This window comes from Phocoena sinus, chromosome 2 (genome assembly GCF_008692025.1).
Source record: "Phocoena sinus isolate mPhoSin1 chromosome 2, mPhoSin1.pri, whole genome shotgun sequence".
NCBI classification, from domain to species: domain Eukaryota; kingdom Metazoa; phylum Chordata; class Mammalia; order Artiodactyla; family Phocoenidae; genus Phocoena; species Phocoena sinus.
The window spans coordinates 89,018,577-89,042,695 of NC_045764.1; positions in this window are offsets into that span (position 1 = coordinate 89,018,577).

Here is a 24,119-nt window from a genome sequence, read left to right on the forward strand (position 1 = left end):
CTCAGTCACGTGGCCTCAGATAACTGCCAGAGAAGTCATTTAGTTATGTTTCCCGGAAGTGAAGGACATTGGTTTAGGTAATATATAGTAGTCCCCTTGAAATTTTCTAGTTCCTTGGTTTCCACGACATTCTAATTTTCTTGTTCTTCTTTTGTTCTTAGATTCAGAAACCCACTGATTAAAGAGGACTACAGATCCTACTGAGAAACATGTAACTCACCACAGGTTTATACAATGAATACTTCCCCAGTTCTTCCCCCAAAAAGATGTGAAGGCATTTTCCAGGCTAACTGTACACCAGGAAAAGGAATGTCCAGAATATCCAAAAATTTTGAGGACTTTGAGATACAGGATCTGAGCTGCCACTAATAGTAGGAAACCCAAAATTCCATAATAATTCTCTGGTTATGGTGAATGCTTGTGGAGGCCAGGTGATAAATGGAGTAGTATACCATTCTAGAGTGAGTCCAATACAGCTGCAGACCTGCTCATTTCTTAGTTCCCAAGTGTATAACTGGAGAGATATATTTAACTCCTAGAAGCAGCCTCACATTTGTTGTCTAACTTATAGAATAAGAGCCATTATGGTAGGAAAGTTCAAGTGAAAGCCTCTGAAACTGCCTCAGTGTTGGCTGAAATAGCAAGTCACAAGCAATGCTGTATCCCAAGAGGAATTTCAGAGATTAGCACAACCCTCCAAGGCTTCAAGAAAACAAGGGTGGTACTCTCCATCACATCCCCCTTCAGCACTTTGACACCTGAGAAAACCAGGATGAAGTGTGGCAGAGGACAGTAGACTACCATAAGCTTAAAGGTGGGCGCCTCAAGGGCAGATGCTGTTCCCAGATGTGGCATCTCTTTTGGAGCAAAACGAAATGGCTTCAGGCGCTTGTTCTGCAGCTATTATCTAGGGAATGTATTCTTCTCTATCTCCATTGAGAGAGGATATAAAGAGATCTAATGGAGACAGGACAGAATTATACTTTAACAATCCTGCCAAGGGCCAAGCTAATTCACTCACTCTCTGTCAAATATAATCCACAGGAACCTTGACCACCTTGACATTACAAAGACAATATGAGTGTTTCCTGGCATATTGATGACATCATACTATTGACACTAATGTGGCAAATTACTATGGATGCTCTGGAAAGACCCATTATGCTAGAAGATGCAAGAAAAATCCTATGAAGATACAGGAGCCTGCCACATCTGTGAGATTTTAAGGAATGCAGTGGCCCTGGGGCATGTCATTACACCCCTCTAAAGGTAAAGACACATGTTTCATTACTAATCTCCTATACTATTTGATTACTTCTTTGGATTTGGAGGTAGCATATGTTACACTTAAAAATATTAGTATACGTCACACCTAACCCATGTACCAGGTGACTTAGGAGACTGACAGTTTTTGCCGTGGCGCAAAGTTTCCTTACCACTCAGGTGTATGGCCCAGAAGCTCCACTGTTGCTGATGGTACGCACAGCAGTTATCACAGATGTGTAAAATCCTTAGCAAGCCCCAAATAGGAGGGGTACAATACACAGCGCTAGTAGTCTGGAGCACAGACAAGACTACTGCATCAGAGAAACTACTCACCATTTGAAAAGTAGCTTCTGGTGTGTAACCCTACCTTAGTAGAGATAGAGCAGGTCCAGAAGCCATGATTAAACTATTTGAACAGAGCCTAGAACTCCATGTCCTTGACCTCTACTGCACTGACGCCTCTCCTTCAGCTCATGAAAAACTCAATCTCTAGGACAAACTAAGGAAGCGAAAAAATCAGGCTTAGTTCACAGATGGACTGGGAAATATGTTGGTGCTAACAAAAAGTGCCTGGCTCTCATAGACAGTCCCCCTCAGAGTGGCCCTATTTACTAATAGCCAGGACATGGAAGCAACCTAAGTGTCCATCAACAGATGAATGGATAAAGAAGATGTGGCACATATATACAATGGAATTATACTCAGCCATAAAAAGAAACAAAATTGAGTATTTGTAGTGAGGTGGATGGACCTAGAGTCTGTCATACAGAGTGAAGTAAGTCAGAAAGAGAAAAACAAATACCATATGCTAACCACATATATATGGAATCTAAGAAGAAAAAAAAAGGTCCATGAAGAGCCTAGGGGTAGATGGGAATAAAGACACAGATCCTACTAGAGAATGGACTTGAGATATGGGGAGGGGGAAGGGTAAGCTGTGACAAAGTGAGAGAGTGGCATGGACATTATATACACTACCAAATGTAAAATAGCTAGTGGGAAGCAGCCGTATAGCACAGGGAGATCAGCTCAGTGGTTTGTGACCACCTAGAGGGGTGGGATAGGGAGTGTGGAGGGAGGGAGACGCAAGAGGGAAGAGTATGGGAACATATGTATATGTATAACTGATTCACTTTGTATAAAGCAGAAACTAACACACATTGTAACGCAATACACTCCAATAAGGATGTTTAAAAATAAAAAGAATACAAAACAAACAGAAAAAAGAAAACAAACTTATGGTTACCAATGGGGAAAGGGTACAGGGGGAGGGGGAGGGATAAATTAGGAATTTGGGATTAACAGACAACACACTACTATATATAAAATAAACAACAAGGACCTACGGTATAGCACAGGGAATTATATTCAATATCTTGTAATAATCTGTAATGGAAAGAATAGATAGATAGATAGATGATAAATATGCATAACTGAATCACTTTGCTGAAACTAACATAATATTGTAAATCAACTATATTTTCTAAAAAAAAAAATGCTCCAGGGCTTCCCTGGTGGTGCAGTGGTTGAGAATCTGCCTGCTAATGCAGGGGACACGGGTTTGAGCCTTGTCTGGGAGGATCCCACATGCCACGGAACAACTGGGCCCGTGAGCCACAACTACTGAGCCTGCGCGTTCTGGAGCCTGTGCTCCGCAACAAGAGAGGCCGTGATAGTGAGAGGTCCGTTGCACCACGATGAAGAGTGGCCCCCACTTGCCACAACTAGAGAAAGCCCTTGCACAGAAATGAAGACCCAACACAGCAAAAATAAATACATAAATTAAAATCCCTGCTGATAAAAATATTTTTTTTAAAAAAGCTCCAATAAAAATTCTGGACATCAAAAACAAAAAACAAAAACAACAACAAAAAACCAGAGTGGCCCTAAAGGAGAGAGGAAAAGCAAATCCTCCTAGTGAGCAGATCCGTAATCAGTATACTTGATGGTCCAATTTGTGTGGAGAGAAAAGCGGCTAGAAGAAAAAGATAGTCACAGACTCCCGGGTGGCAGAAAATGGCTTGGCTGGTTAAGGTCCCAGAAGTAACAAGAGTGGAAGACTGCAGAAGGAATTCTGGGGAAGAGATGTATGTTTCTGGCAGTGGACACTTTGCTTCTTCTGCTAATGCCCATCAGTGTTTGCACATAATTGGAGTAGTCATGATGACAAGAGTGGAGACTATGCAAGGGCTCAATAGTATGGCCTCCCTCTCACCAAGGCTTACCTACCCTCTGCCAGTACTACAGATCTAAATCTCTAGCCTTTGATATGGAACAGTTCCTCCAGGAGAAGAACCAACCATTTTGGTGGAAGACGATTACCTCAGACACCTTACATCCTGGAAGAAGCAACAGATCATCCTTACTGGAATAGACACACTCTCCAAATATGAGTTGACCTTCCTTATCCTCAGTATCCCTCCAGCCCCATCATCTAAGTGCTTACTGGAATGTCTAATCTATTGACCTGGGACCCCAAACGACTGTGTCTCAAACTGAGAGACTGACCCTACAGCCAAGGAGGTGTAATGATAGGCATATGACAGTGATCTTACCATCTACCCTAGAAGAAGGGCCAATCTAATAGACTAGTGACATGTCCTTGAAAAGGCTCAGTGAGGTGGATGCCATGATACTCTACCAAACGTTCCTCTTCAGGAAAGGACATATTCCCCCAGGTGCTGGGACTGCTGACAACAGATAGGCCTCAGCTGTCAGCCCTTTTTAGGAACTGTACCCACTAAAGGGATCCACTCACCCAAGGGCATGAATCTTCCCCAGGGCAGCCAGGACTGACTGGCACAGAGGTATAAAGGCTCGGCCTTCTCACCCCAATTCAGAACGGAATCACAGCCCAACAGCTCTCTCTGCTCAATCCTGGTTCTTTACATTCCTTCCCTTCTAAAGACAGTGGCCCAAAGCACTGCCTAATAAACCTCCTACACACTAACCCTCTGTCCCAGAGTCAGCTACCAGGGAACCCAACATGCAACATTCAGATAAGACACCAGTTGAAGAATAACACCTTGTGAAATGATACACAATCTTCATTTTTTCTAGCTGTTAGGGGATACATGAGAAAACAGAGGGATATACATGAGAAAATACACATATATTTATGGTGTTTTGCCCCTAAAAGCTAGAATAACATGAGTCTGAGAATCAAGGGGTGGAGATCAGAATGGTCCCTCTGATTACCCCTCCCCAGGAACCCACTGAGGAATTGTGCTTCCTATCCCATGATCTTAGCCATGACTGGCTTAGAAACCCACCAACTATAACAATATAAAGGGGAAACTGTAGCAAACCACAGTCAAATGAGGGCAAAGAAACTAAGGGCTTAGAACTCTAGGGGATGAAGGTCCACACCATCCCACAGGCCACCAACCCAGGCCAGGTAAAGGGCTGACTGAGGCTGAGGGAGACTGGTGATAGAAAAGGTAGATTTTAAATATCAACTAAGGCTTCAATACAGTCACTATCATGGAAACTGTACCTGTTTCACTAACTCTCTTGCCTTAGGTCACTCAGAGATTGCAGCTAGCCACCACCATGAAAAACTTTGTGGCTGGTTAGATAAAATTTCTCTCACAAGAAAGAATGGATGAATAGTGTTCTCACCAAAAAAGAAAAAGTAAAGAAAAATTGTTCCCTTTATCTCCTTTAGTAAACTGGGAGCTGTATATCATGGAGGATATAATCTGCATGACACAAGTGGGAGACAATATCAGACACTGCTTATGTATCAACGCAGTTCCTTCTACCTTCTGTGTCTTCCAGCTCTCATGCTTTCTTATCCAATTTAAGCAGTAGCATCTTGAGAGTGCCTCACTTCCTACCCGTGCCTTTCTTCTTCCCTTTCTTCTCACTCAAGTGCTGCCCTGCTGAAGCTACTGCAGGATCATAATTGGTACCCACAGGCTCAAATATACAGTGAGGAAAGGCAGGGAAGTTAACACCCTGGACAATGGGAGGCAAGGGTCAGATATAAATTGTTCCCCCTAGCCTTTCTTTCCCACCCAGGGATAGTTCTGAGACAGAATTTATGTAACTTCTCAGATAGGCGGTCCCATGGTTTGAGCAATTAGTTATACTGGTGGCCAGATGGCTAGCATCTCCATATGGCCTCTCCCTCCTTGCCTGCATTACTCACCCTGATCTTTCACCTATGACACCTGAGATTGCATTGCCTAATAAAATAATAGCATAGAGGGGACTTCCCTGGTGGTCCAGTGGTTAAGACTCTGCACTTCCACTGCAGGGGGGCATGGGTTCGATCCCTGGTCGGGGAACTAAGATCCCACATGCCGTGTGGTGGCGTGGCCAAAAAAAAAAAAAAAAAAAAAAAAAAAATTAGCATAGAAGGCTTCTGCTTAAGCTTCAGTTTTCTTGGGAACTATGAACAGCTAAGATAGTCATTACTGTTGATTTTATTGTTGTTCTTATCACATCATGATTTGTTTAAAAGATTATAATTATTAAGGCATTTAAAGTGCTTAGAAGCACTGCCTAAACATTAGCTATCATCATCAACCTTACCATTACCGTTACTGTTACCTTCCCAGCCACACGCACCACCCCAGCCTCTGTTTCCCTCAAACTTTATATTCTATAAAATTGAACTTGTCCATATGTTCCAAGGTGCTCATTCTTGCACTGAGGTGGAGGGACGGGTAGAGACAGAATGCAAAGTGGCAAGAGAAGGGAGTTGTGGCTCATGCTGAGGCTAATCCCCCAAACCTTCAGACTATTCTAAACCTTGCTAATATCTTCCCCTTCACAACTCAAGCATCACTAATGTCTAAACCAAGCAAGGTTACTTCTGATTTTATGGTGTTCTACAATATTTAATTTATTTCTACACACATATGTGTACACATATGCACATATACAAATATGTTTTGTCTCCCTATCTAGACTGAAGGATCTACTTGAATACCCCTCCTGGGGTCTAATTCAGGCTGACCTGATTCTGCTGTTTGAGGAAAAGTTTGCTTCACAGCTAGCAGGCTGAACTAGGTTTCTTCTTGCTGTTCTTGGTACTTTCAGTTGTTCACCTCACCTGTCTAGGTACACACCAAAGCAAGAGCTAATTGTCTCTAGCATTTCTTTTCCACAATTCCATGGCTGCTTCTCCTCTAATAAATAAGACTTTTTCTAGGCAGAGAAATCTACCATTTTGTGGAAAAAGTACAAAAAGACTCCAGGAGCTCGGAAGTCTTCATGGAATACTCTACTCCACCCTACAGCCATCCTGGTGACTTTAGCTAGCCTGAGTACCCTACCCTCACGATTAGAGCCCCGCCTCGAACACCTTGGGAGGAATTTGTGTGGCGGTGTAGGATCAGGGAAGAGAATCTTTCACAGTTGAGAAAGATGACAAATATTCCCCCGTGTATATCCAATCCCAGACTTCCTATGGTCCACACCTTGTGCCTGGGCTGACTGTAGAGATTTGACAAGTAAATGATGTGGGGTAGTAGGAGAGTTCCTTCCACATCACCCTCACCTTTTCCTGTAATCATTTTTCCTTATCTATTTCATCAGTGCTTGGGTCACAACTGTCTGCCTCCGGGACTGGCTCTTGCTATTTTAATTTTCTCTTACCATTTTCAAAATTAAAGTGGCTCTATTCTTATTCCAGACCTGCCTTCCTCCCCCCTCAGCAGATTGCTTGGAATATAATCTGTCAAGAGAGAAAAAAGCCTGCTTTCTCCACGCTCAGGATCGCTAAGCTTTTCATCTTCGTCAACCAGAGGGGAGAGCAGTTGTTAATGGGGCTTCCTTTGTATTACATATATCAAACCCAGGCAAAATGAGACCCACAGGGCTCAGCAGTGCTGCAGCGTTTCTTGTTAACTTTGTTAACTTTGCGGCTCCCTTACACTTAGATGAAGGATTCCCCACCTATGGAAGGTTTTATCCTCATTGACCTATAAAAAAATAATCACTCTCATGGATTTCTTTAAACCTCAGTTATTTTTAATCTGTAGTAAAAAATTTTAAGACCTTCACCTCTACTGCTTTTAAAAAATGGTAATTTTCATAAATACTGTTTTGATACTTTAATAATAGATACAATTAGAGCTGTACTATTAAGGGCTAAAGGCACAATGTACAGTAACATTCCATACCTAATGGAAGAAAGTTCTGACTTTGGGCTCAAACCTAACAAGCCTACCTTTTTTGTACATGAGAACAATCAGTGCATTGTCATTGGTGAATGAATGGCAGTAAACTCTGGATTCACTGGACCTCAAAATGCACCAGAACTTTTGGAGCCCATAAACTTTTTCTGAAGAAAGAAGAAAATCACAGAGAAACACCTAGACTCTCCACACAAATCAAACACCTCTTTCTCTACCTATAGCCTTCACTTTCCCTCCAATCTCCTATAGCACTGTTCTAGTTAAGTTTATCTGGTTGCAAGAAATTGAAACTCATTCAAATTACTTCAAGTGACACTGGACTCACTGAAAGGAGGTGCGAGCACAGGAGTCCCAGGAAAAACAAAATCCAGACCTCCCTGCAGGTGATTATGGGTCCAAGGTAACTCAAGGGAGAATTTCACGGATCTTCATTAAGGCATGTAAAGTGACCTGCCATCAACATCAACTTTCCATGTGCCCATGTCTCTCTACCAACAGGCCTCCTCCATCCTCTGCTCCCCATCTATCTCTACCCAATGTTAAAGCCTTTGCTGACTTAGAATTTCTTCACTCATTTGTTCCTGTCTCCCCAGGGGAGAAGGAAGGAAAGAACATGAGACTCAGCTCTCAGTTCGCAATGTTCAGTCTCTCACTAGTTCTTGGTGCAAGCTTCCAGAAGAATCAGACCCAGCTCCTTTGACTTGCTGTTGTTTTGTTGTTTGCATCAGGCCATATTATAGGTAGCTGGCTGGCCTACAGACTGGCTGCCATGGGGCCATGTGACCACCTCTAATCCAATCAACAGTCACACCACACAAAGCCCGAGCATTGAACCTAGGAGGGAATCTGAGTGTAGCAGCCACGATGGCTGACTTGGGTACCCCAAGCCCTTACCTTCTCTTAAATAGAATGTAGCACTTAATCATGTAAAATGTTAGGTTGTTCACTAATGTTTTCGTGTATTCATATGTTTTACTCTGAGCTAGTACAATATATAAGCTACTTGCAGGCAGAGGCCATTTTTTAGAGTTCTGTGTTCTCCACAGCCCCTGACACAGGGGAAGACTTACACAGTAGCACTCAATAAATATTAACTCATTGATTGCCTCAAGAACCTAGTTATGACAACAACAAAAAAAAACGGGTTGTTCTTGAGGCAATGTACACTTGACCAAATCTCCCTATGCCTTCTATGCCCTTTAATTCTGTATTATAATTTTACTACTTACTGTATCTACTTATATAGCAACTTGTCCCACCAAGATTTGAGATTGTGGATGATCACTTATTTCCCAAGGAACATGCTTAGGCACTAGAAGATTCTGAAAAGAAAAACTCAAAGGTTAACCTTTTATTACATGAGAAAAGAAGATTCCATATAAGTTTAAATAGGAGTTTACATGTAACCCTGAGTCAATCAAACTACTTTGATATCTTTATGCCTTCTGGTTCTTCATAGTTCTGCTAACATTTAGCCTTCCCATGTGTACCAGTTACCTAATGTTTCCCAAAGGCCTAAAAGGAGCCCCAGAAGTGATGTATTCACTTCACCAAAGTCTTCATTTTCCATCTAATTCAGGGATTTCCATCCAAGTCTTCATTTTCCATCTGATTCACAGGAATATAGTTTTTGTCTCAGTAAAAGTTCACTTCTACAACAGACTTCGAGAAATAAATTGTTATTTCTTTCAAAGATTATACTTTAAGCCCTTTTCCATTACTTTTGGTACATTAAACATTCTTATAAGTAAATTCAGAATGTAAATAATCCGGGACATAAAGCATACATGTAAACGTAGCACTCTAGGTAATAAAGTATCAGGGAAATGTCCTCCGTTGTCATTAAATAAACATTTCTTTTTAACCATTAATTTGCTTAATAAGCCTCCCTCTTTTAAATAATCATTATCAAAATGCATTTCAATCCATCTTCTTAAATTGCTTACCTGGAGCATGTATTCTGTCTCTCTTTGGGGGACGTAGTCCCACAGAGAGGGCTCTGTTAATGTGTGTGTACAGTATCCTGAAGGATGGCCCCATGTCCTCAGAGTGTTCCAGCTGCACCTTCAGCAGACTGTTCCAACGCTCTACTGGGCCACTGTTTCTGGGTGGTGCAATATGTTAAATGCCCTAAGTATGCGGGGAGGAAAGGGCTGCTGGTGCAACTCCGGTGAATACCATGGGGCTCTGGGCTACTCACTCATATAACCTGCTTGTTCTAGAGCCCAGATGTACTGCTGCCAATTTACAATGGACTGCTGCTGGGCACACCTGCTTTTATGACTCGGAGGTTCAGCAAGACTTTGCAAATGATAGGAAGTTCTGAACTCATGGTTACGTGTGCCCTCATCAACAAGTAGTTTGTCTTGACAAGGTACTGTTAGGGTGCCAAGAGCTGCTTTTCAAAAGGTAATATGGCCTTACTCCAGAATTTCAGGGGTCTGCACTTTTATCCTCACACTGATAGGGTTTGTCAGATCAACTAGCCCAAGCAACAGATCTGCTTGTATTGCACCCTGGACGTGCTATGATGCCTTTCTTGTTTTGGAGCCCATTCAGAGATGGTGGTCTCTTATGTCACCAAGTATATGGGCCCAAGCACCACTCTTAAATTTGGAATATGGTACCTTCAAAACCCCATTGCTATCAACTAGTTAAGTTCTGTGATAACTTCTCCTACTATCAGGCATGCTCTGCAAAGGAGAGCCAACACTGACATGCCTAATGATGCTGGGGCACCTTTTACAAGTGCACCCTCTTGGTGGCCTTAGTAAGTTTGTGTCCTTTGCCCATAGAACATAATGCTCTGGTGGATCTTCTGGGCTCACATATCTCCACTCCAGCATGCCCACTTCCCTGAGATTTTTGTTTCCCTCCTCTGGTATCTGCAATGATAATGCTGGCATTTCTACTTCACTCAGCATGGGCTATCATTTCCTCTTGCTTCTAGAAGCCACTCAAGCAGTGAGTTTGTGCTATGCCCTGGAGTCTTTGCCAAGATAGTAAATCTGTGTCCTAAGAAAGTACCTCCAAGCCAGTAACCTCTTCTTTACCCAATCTTATGTCCTGGCCCCTCAAGAACCCTCAAAATCCAGTACCATGGGCATTCCACTAGCTCCTGTCAGTACCCGCTGGCTAGGTCTTATAACTTCCTGAGAGTATAATACCATTCCTCCCTTATCAGACCCAGGACATCCCTAACTGGGACATGCTATGACTTAATCCCAGTTATAGGAATAGCAGCCAAGAGAAGAGGTAAGGCCTTATCTTGATGGGGGCAGGGTGAAGCCTGTTACCTTGCAGGAGAACGGTCTTCTCCCATGAAAGAGGTCTACAGTGGCTTCTCCCATGAAAGAGGTATATATTAGCTCTTACTAGGGAAAGGGACCACCTCTGCAAGTTCTGAGAATTCAGAGGAGTTTGAAGAGTCAACATATGGGAGACAAGCAATAAAGTGTCCCCATCCCATGCGTCAGGATAGGGACAGTTTTCTCAACCAGGGGCCTGACTTTGGCATAACAGACCTGCCTCAGCTGTATAATCAATTGTCTTTGAAGCTCAGGAATCTATTTAATCTTAATTTTGGTCTTTTTCTTCTCTCCCAATTCTGAAGATACAGACCTCTTTTTAAGCTACCTAAAGGGCTTCTGGCCTCCTTAGCTATCAATTTTTAACTGCCTTCAGCTTTTCATTATCCCTGTAATAAGCATCAATGCAACTTAGTAACAACCAGGCAGTTCCATTTCCCTTGTATGGATGATTTTCCCCTGTATTTTTCAAATGCCTAAACCAGTACATTGGAACACCTCTCAATTCACCAGGAAAAGTTTTTGCAATTGGGCCAACGTCTTGTGTCAGAGACTATCTGTGCCCCCACACAGCACCTGGGATAGGGTTCACCTTGCCAACCAGGCAGTGAGTGATCTAGGCCCCAAACCTCATCTTACCACCTGTTTTCTTCAAACACTTCTGGAACCACTGTGTCAGTTGGGTCCTCTGGGAAGCAGATAGATGCTGGGTGGGACAGATTTAAGAATGCAGATTGAAGAGTAATAACTGTGAAAAGAAAAGGAAGGAGGCAGGATTGGGCAGGGAGAGAGGGCAGACCATCATGCATATTGGACAACAAACATCTCTGCCCGCCCAGTGAGACCCTTTGAAGCAAAGTCATCCGTTAGGGGAGTCTGGCTCAAAGGCCGAGGTGGATCTGAAGACGTAAATAGCAGGAGACTGCCAGTGAACCACATTCCTTACAACTTAGTAACAAGTCCTTCTTTGAAGGGGGGTCTGAACAGAACAATGCATCTTTGGGTCTGCCACTAAGATAGTTAAAATTAAAAAGTCTTTACCCTATATGTGGGCCTGAATAAATATTAACCTAATTAAGGCCAGACTGCCCCCTGTGGACATTTGGACAAATTCTACTTGGCTTAATGAGGCCCTCAACCCTCTCTCATCTCCAAAGCCTCAAAGTTCCTCTGAGTTTTTTTCCTAGTGTGTACCCAGATGTCTTCTTAACATCTCCATGTCAGAGGAGATTGGGAAAACCTTAGAGAGAGAGGCAAGTTTAAACAGCACTCACACCTTTAAAACTCCATCCTGTTTTCTAACTAGCTTGCTCTGAAGAGGAAGTCAAATGGCTTACAGTTGGGTCAACCAAAAAACTAAGTCATGGCATAAATTCTCCAATCAGGCTCTGAATGTCAAATAGCTCCCAAGCTGCCATTTTGCAGGTTAAATTACATTTGTCATAGTACTTTGTAAAAAATGCTGAAGATAAAATAACAGCCTAAGCCCTGACTTTATGATGCTTTCAGTGTTTCCGAGCATGTATAAGAATTCTACAATGCTAAGACCAGAGTGAGGAAGACATTCACACTATAAGTTTCTGCTTGAGAGCTATTGCTCAAAGGAGCAGCTCCTCAGGAGCTAAAAACAATATCATTTTCAAGAGCCAGCCTGTTGGTTGACATTTTAGGGAAGCTTTGGACATTCTCAAAAAGAGTGAATCTCTAGGCCACAAAAACAGAAGTCTCTTCTCCCAAGGAGAATTGTTATGTTTGTTTGTTTGTTTTTTTGCGGTACGCGGGCCTCTCGCTGTTGTAGCCTCTCTCGTTGCGGAGCACAGGCTCCGGACGCGCAGGCTCAGCGGCCATGGCTCACGGGCCCAGCCGCTCCGCGGCATGTGGGATCTTCCCGGACCGGGGCACGAACCCGTGTCCCCTGCATCGGCAGGCGGACTCTCAACCACTGCGCCACCAGGGAAGCCCGAGAATTGTTATGGATTACAGAATGTGTCCAACCTGGATAAAAGCAATACTTAATTGTAATTAAGTTAAATGCTAATGTTATCAATGAATAATCGATTCAGAAGCTTGGAAAAGTGCTTCCCAGAAAGTGAAGAAAGGTGTGGTAGTCCCTGGAGGAAAAGATAATAATAATAACAGGTTTTGGATGCTCTGTGGTCCAAGAAAGAAACAGAGGAAGGAAGAAATGAGGAGAATCAGGATTTGGCTAAATGAAGTGCCACCTGAGCTCAGAGAGGACCACAGGGGACCAAGAGACATTGATGATGGAATTCACTAAGTAAGACTTCAGAGTTCTGTGGTCACCAGTTGGGCTGATGGTTCAAAGGACCAGGAGAAATTGGTTTTTTCCTGAGGTGAAGTGAAGCAAATAGCTATGTCCCACATTCCCAAAGACCACAGAAATTGAGCTCGCTAGGGCTCTGGGGATAGAAAGAAAGCTGACTATCAAGAAAGGCCAGTGACCTCAAGGTTAGGGCAAAAGAAGCAGCTCAGTAATGGCCACATAATTTGTGAGGGCCAGTGAAAATTTTTAAGTGTGAGGTCCCTTGTTCAAAAATTATTAAGAACTTCAACATGGGACAACTGAGCATTAAGCCAAGTGCAAAACCCTTCTGAGCAAGGGGACCCTGGAACTGCACAGGTTGAACACCCATGAATCCACCCATGAAGAAGCCAGGTATGTTAGCCATTCATTGCTGGGGGAGGAGAATTAGGCCCTACGTTTGAAGACAGGAGCATCAAAGAATTTGTGGACACATTTTAAAACTTTCACAGCTGGCCTCTGGTCAGAAATTACTTACAATCCTCCTACATGCAGAATGGATTCACCTCCCAAGATCCCTCAGATGTCTCATCCCTTTATGTCATCAACTCAAAATCCAGGACATTGGCATCTAAATCAAGTCCAAATGAACATGACCAGATTCTGTTTACCTATTGCTGTATAACAAATAGCCCCCAAGTGTAGTAGATTTCAAAAATAAATATTTCCGATTACAGTTTCTGTGGTCAGGAGTTCAGGAGCAGCTTAACTGGGTCTGGCTCAAGAACTCTCCTGAGGCTGCAGCCAAGATGTCAGTGAGGGCTGCAGTCATCTGAAGCCTTGACTGTGGCTGGACAGTCCACTTCCGATGACTCACTCACGTGACTATCAGCAGGAGGCCTCAGTTCCTAGCCACACGGGTCTTTCCATTAGGCTTCTTGAATGGGGAAACAGGCTCTCCCCAAAGTGGATAATCCAAGAAAGAGAACAAGAGGAAGTCACTATGCCTTTTATGTCCCAACTTTAGACATCAGACACCATCACTTCTGCCATATTCTAGCATTAGAAGTAAGTTGCTAAGTCCAACCCTAACTCAAGGGAAGGGTAACTAAGCTCCGCATCTGGAATTGAGGGAAAGATATCAAAGAATTTTAGGACCTATTTTTAAACCACCACGCTGACAAATTCAGTACTTATACGGAGCATTCTTTCACTCAGGAATACTTTCTTACAAATAAATTATTCTTAGTTGCATAAAAGGCAATAGTAGAAAAAGCAATGGCCCTAAGAAGGATCCCAAAGCCTTCCAGGAGCTCCCCGATGTTCTGTGTGTGCAAAGGCCATTCTCCCCTTCACTACTGACACCATTCTGTCTTTGCTTAAACCCTCCTGGGTCTGTCTTGTGTTGGGGTGTCTAAGACTCTGAAACAGAGGGAAGATGGTTATATGGGTATTATACCTGCATTCTGACTTCATCAATACCACATATCTAGCAGAACAGGCCAGCGAGCCAAGTAAGAACAGGGAGTGACTGCTTCTTAGAGTCACACCAAGCCTGCCTTCTGCAAAGAAGAACATGACTGTTGTAGGGGGACTTTTGCTTGTCAACTTTCCTACTCCCCTTTCTGTACCTTCTCTCTTTCATGCTATGAAAAACCTAGATCCTTTTCCCTGAATATGATCCTCTGTTGCAAGGAAACACAAAGCAGCCCAAAGCACCCAAACTCAAAGCAGCCCAAGAATAACCTGAAGACCTCGGGCATCTACATACCCGGGTTTGTAGTCAGTAAGAACCAGTAACATAGACACAAATAGGAGATAGAACCTCCAGGAAATGACCAAGGATTGGTAAGAGATAGATGAGGAGCAGTATAATGGATCAAAAAATATGCAGAGAAATCTAGAAGCCAAAGGAGGAAAATGCTAAGGAAGTACTTAGATAAGGTTTAAAAAAATGATGAGATACAAAAGTGGTACAATGTTGAGGCAAAATCAGGCAACATATTTGGATATTATTTTCCTAATAGAGACTATAAAAGTCATAAGGAGTCATTATAGTACAGCGGAAAGAACACAAAACTTAAAATCAGGTATATTGAGTTATAATTTTGACTTTGCAATTTCTACTTATGTGACATCAGACAAAGCATTTTGCCACTTTTAATCTCGTGTAAGTGCATGAGTGTGTGACTGAGAGGAAGAGAGAGAAACTGAGATTGTATCTGTCCTAATTTTCTCACAGGATGTTCTAAGGAGCAAGTAGTATGTAGCAAGAGCTTAAGCTGTATATCTACAATGAATCAGAGAGATCTAGAAATGTTTTTCTAGGCATATTAAAAAAAAAACTATATCTCAGAGGTTTCCATGAACTGAATGTTTGTGTCCCTCTCCAAATTCCCATGTTGAAACCCTCATTCCAATGTGATGGTATTTGGAGGTGGAATATTTGGGAGGTAATTAGGTCATGAGGGTGGCACCTTCATGAATGGGATTAATGCCCTTATAATAAGAGGCCAGAGAGGAAGCTAGCCCTCTCTCTTCCATATGAGGATACCATGGGAAGTCAGCAGTCTGCAACCTAGAAGAACTGTGAGAAATAAATGTCTGTTTTTTATAAGCTTCTCAGTCTGTGGTAATCAGTTTTAACAGCCCAAACTTACCAAGACAAAGGTTAAGACTTCCCAAGTAACTAGGAAATAAAATGCCTTTCAATTAACCCCTCAACAGTATATTGAATGAGGGAAGGCAACACTTTCAATCAATCCCACAGCTTCACTACTATAAAGGGATTCAAGCTCCTTTGTCAATTTCACCTTTAAAAGTCCAGAATCTTGAGTCTTGAATTTTATAGCCAGACCTGGACCTCGTAACTGTGACCAGGTAAGCATAGTGCTATAATTTAAAAGTAGCCACCCTAGATTGTTTGGGGACCAGGAACCTATGATATGTAAGAACATGGTAGCCCCCACACATATAGATTAGAACCATAGGAATGACAAAATAGGCATTTACAGAAGAAGAGGATTATATATCTGAGAAGAAGAGAGAAGGAATTCTGAGCAAACGAAACAATAGTTGTACTTTTCAGGAAAAAAAAAAGGAAAAAGCTAAGGTCATTGAAGGGAATTGAAAAATAAGGTCAATCCATCCCATGCCCTAATTTCAAATAACTGAGAGAGGTGGACCAATGCAATGTCATACACTCTGAATTTAACCACAAATGGAGCAAAGTTACTGCTTTCCCAATAAGGGTAATGTCAAGTTAGAAGCATTTAGGGTAGGGAAGAATATGGCAGTAGGCCATGGGAAGGGAGCCACAGGTAGCAGGAATGCCATGATCTAGCCAGGAGAGACAGGCACTTAGGGACTCTCTGGGTGACTCTCTAAAAGAGACTGGAGACATTTGGGAACAAAGACAGTAGAGACTCTGCTAGTACTGCTGTGAGTCAGAACAAAACTGTACTGTTGATTTATGCCTTAATTATATTGCCTAGGCTGTTGTTGCTTGGGAAACCATTGACTACTGAAATAACAAAGCCAAAGAGCTCAACATATTAAAGGTATCAATTTTAGAAGTGGTAGGAAACATCTACTAAAATGAAGCAGAAGGGAACCAGCATTCATAGAGCAACTACGCTCTGAACTAGGAAACTTACATTAGGTCTCATTTAACCTTCATAAGCCGCTTACGCGAATACAGAATACAAGTTCCCTGAGGGCTGAGTTTTTGTCTGTTTAGTCATTGCTGTATTACCAGAACCTAAAACAATTCCTGCAACTTAGAAAGCACCTAATAAATACCTGCTGCTGCAAAAATGAATAAATACAATTGTCTCCATTTCTCAGATGGCAAACTGAGATTCAGAAAGGGTAATTAAATTGCTGAAAGTGACACAGCTAACCAAGATTTTAAACCAAATCTGTCTGACATTATCAAAGCCTACCTCCTTGGAAGTCATTTTCTACCAAGAGCAGAACTTCCAAAAATTTCTGACTCCACTTATTATTTAAACTCTTCAAAAAGAGTTGGAAGGACTTAGTATATGACTTTCCTGCTATTTTGTCTTTCAAAAAGTTAAGAAAACAGGTATTCCATAATTTGACCAATAAGAAAGTAGTAGTCCATGAAACAGTTGTGATAGAAATCTTAAGGAACAATTGTTTATACCATAAAAAATGGTAAGAATCTCGGTATAACTGGGCATGTATCCTAGACACTTTCTTAATATAAGTGGAAACCCAGGGTTAGACTCTCTGAAAGCGAAGATACTTTTCCAGCATTAGAGCTTCTCAAAAGGAAAATTCTACCATTATAAATTTCTGCAGAGAGTTTTTAAAGGGAAAGATACTTAAAAACAAAAAGCAAACCAACAAACCAAAAAAACCCCTAAACCCTGACCCTATCATAAGCCTACCAATGAGAAACAAGTAACAGCAGTTTGCCCTGAGAAGGGGCAAGAGTATGGAGAGAGACCCCTCACTGGCACAGGCATGCAAGACCAAATGGAAGCTGAGAGTGGACTGGAATTCTGAGAAAAATCCTGCTGCAGCCTCAGGGCCCACATGGAACACAATGTACCAGCAGCCTAATGCTGAAGGAATTTGAGGTCTCGGGTAGACTAAAGGTAACTATAAAAATGACCCCCCAAAAGTTTAACTATTGACTAGATTAACTCAACCACCTCCCACTAAAAGCCCGACATAAAAAGAGGACTGCTCATTTCCTGACATAAATTCTATTTTACTCATTCTCACTATTCTATACACAGCATCTAGGATCAAATTTTAGAAATTATGAGACACACAAAAAAGAAACACATTCACACATCTTCAAGGCATAAAGTAATCAACAGAACCAAGCCAGATTGTGGCCTTTTCTTTACATCCTTAGTTGTAGAAAGTCTGTTCTGCTAGTCTTCAGTTGTTCTCAGAGATGTTGTTCTATATGTAGTAGGAGTTTTGGTGTGTCTGTGGGAGCAGGTGAGCTCAGGATCTTCCTAGTCCATCATTCTGACCTGAGAGCCTAAAGTTTCTTTTTTCTCTGGCTGTCTTCAAGATCTTTTCCTTATCTTTGGCTTTCATCAAGTTGATTATCATGTACATATTGAAAGGAAGAAGTAAAACTGTCACTATTTGCAGATGACATGATACTATATATTAAAAAACCCTAGAGTCCACCAAAAAACTATTTGAACCAGTAAATGAACTTAGTAAAGTTACAGGATGCAAAATTAATATGCAGAAATCTGTTGTGTTTCCATACACTAGTAACAAGCTAACAGAAAGAGAAATTAAGAAAAGAATCCCATTTACAATTGCATCAAAAGAATAAAATACCTAGGAATAAATTTAACCAAGTGGGTGAAGACCAGTACTCTGAAAAGTACAATATACTGATGGAAGAAAGTGAAGACAACACAAACAAATGGAAAGATATACTGTGCTCATAGGTTAGAAGAATTACTGTTGTTAAAGTGTCTATATTACCCAAAGCAATCTTCAGATTCAATGCAATCTCTATCAAAATGCCGAAGGCATTTTTCACAGAACTGGAACAAATAATCCTAAAATTTATAAAGAAACACAAAAGACCTCAATTCACCAAATCAATCTTAAGAAAGAAGAATAAAACTGGAGTGGAAATCCCACTCCCTGAGTTTGAACTATACTATAAAGCTATAGTAATCAAAAATGGATGGTACTGGCACAAAAACAGACATGTACATCAATGGATCAGAACAGAAAGCCCAGAGCAAACCTACATTTATATGGTCAATTAATTTTCAACAAATGAGACAAAACTACACAGTGGGGAAAAGACAGTCTCTTCGATAAAAGATCCTGGGAGAACCAGATTGCTCAAGGGATCAATCCAAGAAGAAGATATAATAATTATAAATATTTATGCACCCAACAGAGGAGCACCTCAATACATAAGGCAAATGTTAACAACCATGAAAGGGGATATCAACAGTAACACAATAATAGTAGGGAACTTTAACACCCCATTTACACCAATGGACAGATCATCCATACAGAAAATAAATAAGGAAACACAAGCTTTAAATGACACAGTAGACCAGACAGATTTAATTGATATCTATAGAACAGTCCACTCAAAAGTGGCAGAATACACTTTCTTCTAAAGTGCACGTGGAACATTCTCCAGGATAGATCACGTCTTGAGTCACAGATCAAGCCCTGGAAAATTTAAGAAAATTGAAATCATATCAAGCATCTTTTCTGACCACAACACTATAAGATTAGAAATCAAATACAAGAAAAAAAACTGTAAAAACCACAAATACATGGAGGATAAACAGTGCTCTACTAAATAACCAGGAGATCACTGAAGAAATCTAAGAAGAAATTAAAAAATACATAGAAACAAATGAAAGTGAAAACACAATGACCCAAAACCTATAGGACGCAGCAAAAGAAGTTCTAAGAAGGAAGTTTATAGCAATTCAATCTCACCTCAAGAAACAAGAAAAACCTCAAATAAACAACCTAATACTACACTTAAAGCAACTAGAGAAAGAAGAACAAAGAAAACCCAAAGTCAGTAGAAGGAAAAAACTCATAAAGATCAGAGCAGAAATAAATGAAATAGAAATGAAGAAAACAATAGCAAAGATCAAAAAACTAAAAGCTGATTCTTTGAGAAGATAAAAAAAATTAATAAACCCTTAGACAGACTCATCAATAAAAAAAAAGGGAGAGGACACAAATCAATAAAATTAGAAATGAAAACAGAGAAATCACAACTGACACTGCAGAAATACAAAGGATTATAAGAGACTACTACAAACAACTATATGCCAATAAAATGGACAACCATGAAGAAATGGACAAATTCTTGGAAACGTACAATTTTCCAAGACTGAACTGGGAAGAATTAGAAAATATAAACAGACCTACCACAAGTAATGAAATTGAAACTGTAATTAAAAATCTTCCAACAAACAAAAGTGCAGAACCAGATGGCTCCACAGGTGAATTCTACCAAACATTTAGAGAAGAGCCAACAGCCATCCTTCTCAAACTTCTCCAAAAAATTCCAGAGGAAAGAACACTCCCAAACTCATTCTATGAGTCCACCATCACCCTGGTACCAAAAGCAGACAAAGATACTACAAAAAAAGAAAATTACAGACCAATATCACTGAGGAATATAGATGCAAAAATCCTCAACAAAATACTAGCAAACAGAATCCAACAACACATTAAAAGGATCATACACCACGATCAAGTGGGATTTATCCCAGGGATGCAAGGATTCTTCAATATACACAAATCAGTCAATGTGATATACCATATTAACAAACTGAGGAATAAAAACCATATGATCATCTCAATAGATGCAGAAAAAGCTTTTGACAAAATTCAACACCCATTTATGATAAAAACTCTCCAGAAAATGGGCACAGAGGGAACCTACCTCAACATAATAAAGGCCATGTATGACAAACCCACAGCAAACATACTCAATGGTGAAAACCTGAAAGCATTTCCACTAAGATCAGGAACAAGACAGGGATGTGCACTCTTGCCACTCTTATTCAACACAGTTTTGGAAGTCCTAGCCACAGCAATCAGAGAAGAAAAATAAATAAAAGGAATACAAATTGGAAAAGAAGTAAAGCTGTCAGTATTTGCAGATGACGATATTATACATAGAAAATCCTAAAGATGCCATCAAAAAACTACTAGAACTAATCAATTAACTTGGTAAGGTTGCAGAGTACAAAATGAATGCACAGAAATCTCTGGCATTCCTATATACTAACAACAAAAAATCAGAAAGAGCAATTAAGGAAACACTCCCATTTACCACTGCAACAAAAAGAATAAAATACCTAGGAATAAACCTACTGAAGGAGGCAAAAGACTTGTACTCAGTAAACTATAAAACACTGATGAAAGAAATCAAAGCTGACAAACAGATGGAGAAATATACCATGTTCTTGGACTGGAAGAATCAACATTGTGAAAATGACTCTGATACCCAGAGCAATCTACAGATTCAATGCAATCCCTATCAAACTACCAATGGCATTCTTCACAGAATTAGAACAAAAATTTTTACAATTTGTATGGAAACACAAAAGATCCTGAACAGCCAAAGCAATCTTGAGAAAGAAAAATGGAGCTGGAGTAATCAGGCTCCCCGACTTCAAACTATACTACAAAGCTACAGTAATCAAGACAGTATGGTACTGGCACAAATACAGAAATATAGATCAATGGTACAGGATACAAAGCCCAGAGATAAACCCATGCACATATGGTCACCTAATTTATGACAAAGGAGGCAAGAACATACAATGGAGAAAAGACAGCCTCTTCAATAAGTGGTGCTGAGAAAGCTGGACAGCTACATGTAAAAGAATGAAATTAGAACACTCCCTAACACCATACACAAAAATAAACTCAAAATGGATTAAAGACCTAAATGTAAGGCCAGACACTATAAAATTCTTAGAGGAAAACATAGGCAGAACACTCTATGACATAAATCACAGCAAGATCCTTTTTGACCCACCTCCTAGAGTAATGGAAATAAAAACAAAAATAAACAAATGGGATCTAATTAAACTTCAAAGCTTTTGCACATCAAAGGAAATCATAAACAAGATGAAAAGGCAAGTCTCAGAATGGGAGAAAATATTTACAAATGAAAAATCGACAAAGGATTAATCTCCAAAATATATAAACAGCTCATGAAGCTCAATATCAAAGAAACCAATTCAATTAAAAAATGGGCAGAAGGCCTAAATAGACATTTCACTAAAGAAGACATACAGATGGCCAAGAGGCACATGAAAAGATGCTATCACTAATTATTAGAGAAATGCAAATCAAAACTACAGTGAGGTATCATCTCACACGGGTCAGAATGGCCATTATCAAAAAAATCTACAAACAATAGGGCTTCCCTGGTGGCGCAATGGTTGAGAGTCTGCCTGCCGATGCAGGGGACACGGGTTCGCGCCCCGGTCTGGGAAGATCCCACATGCCTTGGAGTGGCTGGGCCTGTGAGCCATGGCCGCTGAGCCTGCGTGTCCATTGCCTGTGCTCCGCAACGGGAGAGGCCACAAGAGTGAGAGGCCCATGTACCGCAAAAAAAAAAAAAAAAAATCTACAAACAATAAATGCTGGAAAGCATGCAGTGAAAAAGGAACCCTCGTGCACTGTTGGTGGGAATGTAAATTGATGCAACCATTATGGAGAACAGTACGGAGGTTCCTTAAAAACTAAAAATAGAACTACCATATAACCCAGCAATCCCACTACTGGGCATATACCACAAAGTTCAATGCAGCACTATTTACAATAGCCAGGACATGGAAGCAACCTAAATGTCCATTGACAGATGAATGGATAAAGAAGATGTGGCACATATATACAATGGAATATTACTCAGCCATAGAAAGAAACGAAAATGAGTTATTTGTAGCGAGGTGGATGGACCTAGAGTCTGTCATACAGAGTGAAGTACATCAGAAAGAGAAAAACAAGTACTGTATGCTAACACATATATATGGAATCTAAAAAAGAAAAAAATAAAGTGGTACTGATGAACCTAGTGGCAGGGCAGGAATAAAGATGTAGACATAGAGGATGCACTTGAGGACACAGCAGGGGAGGGGGAAGCTAGGGCAAAGTGAGAGTGAGTAGCATCAACATATACACACTACCAAATGTACAAGAGATAGCTAGTGGGAAGCAGCAGCATAGCACAGAGAGATCAGTTTGGTGCTTTGCGATGACCTAGAGACGTGGGATAGGGAGAGTGGGAGGGAGTTTTAAGAGGGAGGGGACATAGGGATATATGTATGCATATGGCTGATTCACTTTGTTGTACAACAGAAACTAACACAGTATTGTGAAGCAATTATACTCCAATAAAGGTCTATTAAAAAAAACCAAACTGGATGGTACTGGCACAAAAACAGACACATAGATCAATAGATCAGAACAGAGAGCCCAGAAGCAAACCCACGCTTATATGGTTAATTAATTTACAGCAAAGGAGACAAAACTACGCAGTGGGGAAAAGACAGTCTCTTCAATAAATGATATTGGGAAAACCAAAGAACTCCATGAAAAAAGAATCAAACCAGACCTCTATCTTATACCATACACAAAAATAAATTCAAAATGGATTAAAGACTTAAACATCAGACCTGAAACCATAAAACTCCCGGGAGAAAACATAAGGAGTACACTTTTTTATATCAGTCTTAGCAATAATTTTGGGGATCTATCTCCTCAAGCAAGGGAAACAAAAGCAAAAGTAAACAAATGGAACTATATCAAAGTAAAAAAGCTTTTACACAGCAAAGGAAACTATCAACAAAACCAAAAGACAACCTACTCAATGCGAGAAGATAGTTGCAAATGATATATCTAATAAGGGGTTAATATCCAAAATACATAAAGAACTCATAAAACTCAATATCAAAAAAACAAACAGTATGATTAAAAAGTGGGCAGAGAACCTGAATAGACATCTTTCCAAAGATGACATACAGACGGCCAACAGATACATGAGAACACGTTCAACATCACTAATCATCAAGAAATGTAGGGCTTCCCTGGTGGCGCAGTGGTTGAGAGTCTGCCTGCCGATGCAGGGGACATGGGTTCGCGCCCCAGTCCAGGAAGATCCTACATGCCGCGGAGCGGCTAGGCCCGTGAGCCATGGCCGCTGAGTGTCCAGAGCCTGTGCTCCGCAACGGGAGAGGCCACAACAGTGAGAGGCCTGTGTACCGCCAAAAAAAAAAATAGAAAAGAAATGCAAACCAAAACCACAATGAAAGAGACATCACCTCATACCTCTCAGAACTGCTATCATCAAAAAGACAACAAATAAGGAGTGGTGGTGAAGATGTGGAAAAATGGAACATTTATGAACTGTTGGTAGGAATGTAAATTGGTGCAGCCACTATGGAAAACATGATGGAGTTTCCTCAAAAAATTAAAAATAGAACTATCATCTGATCCAGCAATTCTACTCCTGGGTATATCTGCAGAAAACAAATACACTAATTAGAAAATATATATGCACCCCTATGTTCATTGCAGCATTACTTATAATGGACACAATACGGAAGCAACCTAAGGGTC